The following is a 5,993-nucleotide window of genomic DNA, read 5'->3' on the forward strand; positions in this document are numbered from 1 at the left end:
TTGAGAAGTGTAAAACAATCAAAGAGGCTTGGGATATGTTTCAGAAATTGTATGGTCAAGTTGATGAAATCAGAGGCTATCAGATTGACAATGAGCTCACCAAATTGGATCCCAAGAGTTTTGATACAATCCAAGATTATGTCACCAAAGCAAATGAGTTAAGAGCAAAGCTTAAGGATTGTGGAATTGACAAAAAGGATGCTCAGTTGATATTCAACTTGTTGGACAAGCTTGCACCAGAATATGCAGCATTTGTATCTAGCTTCCAAACTCATCATTTGACAGTGGGGAGTTCCTATGTTATGCCTTCATTTGATGCTTTCACAAAAATGTTAATATTGGAACAATCTAAGTTGTTGAACATGGGGTTTCTCAAGTCTTCAAAGTCCAAGGCTTTGGTGGCAAATCAAGGGAATCAAGGAAGTCAAGGCAAAGATTCCAACAAGAAGAAGAAGCACTCTAAGTCTAAGCCACACTAGGAAAAAGGACAATCATCCTCTCCATCACAAGGCGATTTTTCATCCTCTTCCAAGAAGGGGACACCACCTAAGAAGGATAAACCAGCTTGTGCATATTGCAAGAAGTATGGTCATGATGAGCATCGATGCCATGCAAAGCAAGTTGATGAATTAACTAATCTTCTCAAGAAAAACAACATCAACTTGCCATCCGCCTACACAAAGAAGGATTCATCTCCTTATTCTTCCTCATAGTCTAAGGGAAAAGGGCAAGCATTTGTGGCTACAACAGGTTCTTCACAGCAATGGATAGTTGAGTCGGGTGCCTCATATCACATGGGTTCTACAAAGGAGCAGTTTTCTTCATTGGAGCCATCTAAGGTACCTCACATTTACATAGGTGATGATATACAAGTAGAGGTTGAAGGGAAAGGTTCAGTTGACATGGATGATGGAACATTTGAGAATGTTCTCTATGTTCCTAACTTGTCTACCAACCTTCTCTCCATCTACCAAATCACTCACTATGGGAATGGGAAAAAGGTTGAGTTTACACCAGATTCAGTTGTGGTAAAGGAACTTGATGATGATGCCTTGGTAGCAGTGGGACAAGTCAATGACAACTCAAGGCTTTATTCATTCTCCCACTTTGTGCCAAGTTCACCTTCTAGGGCCTTGCTTACTCATTCAAATTCAGAAAGTAAGCTATGGCTTGAGCGGTTTGGTCACCTCAACTACCGCTATCTTCAGCAACTAAGCACTAAAGACATGGTCACAGGTCTACCTCGAATCAGTTTTTCAGAGGGTGTATGTTCAGGTTGTTCCATGGGAAAGCATCCCGAAGAGAAGTTTGATAAGGGGAAAGCTTGGAGAGCTTTGGAAGTTCTTCAACTTGTTCACAGCGATGTAGCAGGTCCATTTCCAGCACCTTCATTTAGTAAGGCCCGCTATGTTCTCACCTTCATTGATGACTACTCCCGCTTCACTTGGGTCTACTTTCTTATTCATAAGAGTGAAGTATTTGATAGATTTTAGGACTTCAAGACTCATGTGGAGAAACAATCAGGGAAAGTGGTCAAGATTCTTCGCACAGATAATGGAAGGGAATATGTGAACAAACGACTTGAGGATTTTTGTACATTTGAGGGGATTGATCTTCAGCATTCTGTTGCATACACTCCACAAAAAAACGGGGTTACAGAACGCAAGAATATAACTCTCAAAGAAATGGCTAGTTGTATGATACATGCACGTTCTCTTGATCCCGCCTTTTGGGCAGAGGCTATCAGTTGTGCCACACACATCCAGAATCGGGTTCCTCACAAAGCTTTGCAAGGTATTACTCCTTTTGAAGCTTGGGCTAGTAGGAAACCGATTGTGAGACATTTCAGAGTCTTTGGGTGTCCAGCATGGGCTCGCATACCTCCGCAGAAACGCAAGGCATTGGAACCTCAGAGTCGGCCTTGCATATTTGTTGGATATCCTGAGGGTGTTAAGGCATACAGATTGATGGATCCTGAGACACATGAGGTGTTCATTGAGAGGAGTGTTCACTTTGAGGAAAGCTCTCCTAGCTTAGCCTCTATACCTCCTCCACCTTCCTCCATTGTGGATAGTGATGATAGTGATTCAGATGATGAGACTCCTTCAACTCCGACTCGCAGGGTTACACCTCCGCAGGGTCCACTTGAAGTTGAGGAGCCTCGTTCTCCACCTCCACCTAGACATCGTTGGGCTCGACAGACACTTGAGTCCACAGGTTCTCTTGTTGGGGATCCTTCAGATACACGGAGAACCCGATCACAACATCAGGATCTTCCACATGCATTCATTGCCATCGCTTCCGATCCACAAACATTTAGGGAAGCATCAGGGGTTCCTGAGTGGGACCAAGCTATGGAGGAAGAGTATAGTTCCTTGATGAGGAACAACACATGGGATTTAGTCCATCTCCCTAAGGGGAGAAAGATGGGTTGATGTAAGTGGATCTATCGGACCAAGTTTGCAGCAGATGGTAGTGTGGATAAGTATAAGGCTCGGCTTGTTGCGAAAGGTTTCTCGGAGGTTTTAGGTATTGACTATACTGAGACCTTTGCACTCGTAGCCAAAATGAACTCCATTCGTTTGACACTTGCTATTGCTGCAGCTCATGGTTGGGTTGTACATCAGATGGATGTGAAGAGTGCTTTTCTTCATGGTGATCTTGATGAGGAGATTTATATGGAGCAGCCACACGCTTTCATCCAGGATACTTCCTTGGTTTGCAGACTAAGGAAATCTCTCTATGGCCTTAAGCAGGCCCCCAGGGCTTGGTACGCCAAGATGGATTCCTTTCTTCTCTCCGCAGGGTTCACCAGGTGTCATTCCGATCCAAATGTCTACATTTTGCGATAGGATGACTCTCACTTGATACTTGTTCTCTATGTTGATGACTTGATCATTACAGGGAGTACTTCATCCATCATTAGCAGGGTCAAATCTACTTTGCATGACAGATTTGCTATGACTGACTTGGGTCTTTTGCACTACTTTCTTGGGATAGAGATTTCACAGTCACCTTCCGGGATTACACTATCGCAGCCCAAGTATGCTCTTGATCTACTTGCATGCTTTCATATGGCTGATTGTAAGCCTGCCCCGACTCCCTTTCTTTCAGGAGTCAGGCTTGAGGCTCAGTGTTCTTCTCCACCAGTTGATGCCACTTTGTATCGTCAGCTTGTGGGTAGTCTCATCTACTTGACTCATACACACCCTGATATTTCATTTGCAGTTGGAATGGTTTCCCACTTCATGTAGGAACCACATGAGCTTCATTGGAAAGCCGCCAAACACATCCTTCATTACATCTAGGGTACACATCACTATGGGATTCACTATGCAGCAGGCACAGGACTTCGCTTGGTTGGTTACACAGACTCTGATTGGGCTGGCGATCTTGATGATCATAAGTCTACTTCTGGTTACAATTTTCACCTTGGTTCGGGCCCCATTTGTTGGCAGAGCAAGAAGCAACATGCTATTGCTCTCTCTTCGACTAAGGCTGAGTATCGAGGCACTGTTAATGCATCGACTAAGACCATTTGGCTCTAGCAAAATCTCACAGAGTTTGGATTCACCACTCCACGGCCGACAGTTCTACATTGCGACAATCAGAGTGCTATTGCAATCTCGAAGAACCCGGTCCAGCACCAGCAGACCAAACACATCGAGATCCATATGCACTATATTCGAGAGCTCATCCAGGAGCAGGTCATTGATTTGCAGTATTGTCCTACAGCAGAGCAGGTTGCTGACACATTCACCAAACCTTTCACCGAGAGTAAGTTCCAGCAGTTGCGAGCTCTCTTGGGGGTGCGGGATGTGTCATTAGGGGGGGTCAGCTGACTTCTCCTTCCTCTCTTATGGGGGGGACTTTTTCCTCTTGGAGGTTTTGTCCTTCTTCTTTGAGAGTCTTTTGTACATTCATCTCTCTTTTGGGGGGGAGTTTTTTCCCACTGGGTTTTCTCCCTTTCTCCGTTTGTGAGAGATTGCATTGCATAGCTTTGCTTGCATTTGCATATTGTACATGGGTACCTATCATGGCCTAGTAGCCGAGACCCATCTTGCATTGTTGACTTGAGTCTTCATTCCCCTAAGTTGCACTTAAGGGGGGGTGTTGGTGTAAATAAATATTCATTTTGGATATTATTACACTTACTTAAGTTAACTCAGGATAATGCATCTCTTCGTAGTTCTGATTTGAGACACTTAGGGAAGTGTGCACATAGGGATAGAGCTTGTAGGAGAAATTCCACCTTTTGTGGTCTTATTTTGCTGTTACACTCCACATTTGGTGGGTCATCCACCTCTTGTGGAATATTATATTATTTCTCCTACCTACCCCTAGTATTTCTTACGTACCCTTGTTTCTCATTGAGCCACATGTCATATTTGTGTGCTCATACATCCATATGGCCTTGCCTATATAAGCAGGCCTATATTCATTGTATTGGTTAATCCAGTTGATCATTTTGCATATTGATGAGAATACAGTTTGTTCTTGTCATTCTATTGTCTCTTTTTATGCTTTTCATTGTGCCCTTGATCTTGGCAAAATCCTACAGAAATCTTAAAATACTCCAAATTATCAAATTACATAATAATATAACAATCATAGGGTATGATCTTCCTCAAATAATTAAGAGGCACATTACAATCTAAAATAGGATTAGCTAGGAATGGTTGAGTACTAGGATCTCCATATAACTCCCAGATGTGAGTCCAAAGAGCATGATGATAGTCAAAATCAACAATAGACTCCAAAATATCATCATCAATGTGCATAGCAATAACTCCTAATACATGATCCCTCTTACAATTCCAAGAAAATATCCCACTAGAAGTGCTAGGTAGGGAAACATTATTATACACATGTGACAAAAAAAAATCCATCTAACATGAGTGATAATGCCAACTCTCCATTGGTTTTAGTTCCCCCTCTCCAAGATCATAAAAAAAGGATGAAATAAAAAATCTATTATTGACTATGATGATTCCTCAAAATCTCAAAGGCAAAACCATCACATGAATATAGAAACCTCCAAATAGATGTGCAACTTGAAATGAAGTTCCCCCCAAATTATACTTCTCCAAGAAGAAAGATGTCCAAGTTACCAAGAAAATGTCGCAATTTACAACATCTCAATAGATATTACCTAGTATTGAATCTAAAAAAAGTGCACTGACATAATGATAGAACTCCTCAATAACTTTCCAAATTTGCAAGAATGATGAAAATCAGAGATCATGAAAATTTTTATGAGATCGAGATTCCAAAAATAACGGTTGAATTCAAGCTACAACAAATGTTGATAAACAACAAGATAAAGTGGATTGACCTACACCATTGCGAGGTTAGTGGAACCATCTTTCCAATAATATATGGATTATAAAATTTTGGCTTTGTATGCCCAAGATATGCTCCGTTGAAAAAAATGCCTATTCTTGGAGCCCAATGAAAAATGAGGAGGATGAATTAAGCCTTGGGAAGATTGACCCCTAGTCATTGATGTGACCAGCCTACTTCAAAAGGAAAAAATTAAAATCTCTATTCTAGAAATAGCTCAATTTCCTGATACGAGATGGGGTTTATAAGGCCAGAGTACTAATACCATGTTGAAATGATCAAGAGTCCACAATGAAGTTGCACATACTTCAAAGGATCAACCAAGAAACATACCTTAAATGAGAGAATATTGAAACATGAGCTTGCATGAACATGAGATTGAATTGATATAAAAATGATTCAATTGATATTATACAATGTATAAATGAGCCTTGCTTATATAGGCAAGGTGATAAGATAGAAATACAACTACCTTGATATAGATATTAAATTCATGATGCATTATGAAGAAATATTAAATAATGTGACATAGCCCCATATCTTCTAGAATTCCACCTAAGATAACTAACATGATCCCATGAACAATATTAAAGGACAAGCTACATAAAGTAACTTCTTGATAACTAAAGTATGCCAGCCTAACTAAGCTT

The sequence above is a fragment of the Cryptomeria japonica genome, chromosome 10, assembly GCF_030272615.1.
Source record: "Cryptomeria japonica chromosome 10, Sugi_1.0, whole genome shotgun sequence".
In the NCBI taxonomy this organism is placed as follows: Eukaryota; Viridiplantae; Streptophyta; class Pinopsida; order Cupressales; family Cupressaceae; genus Cryptomeria; species Cryptomeria japonica.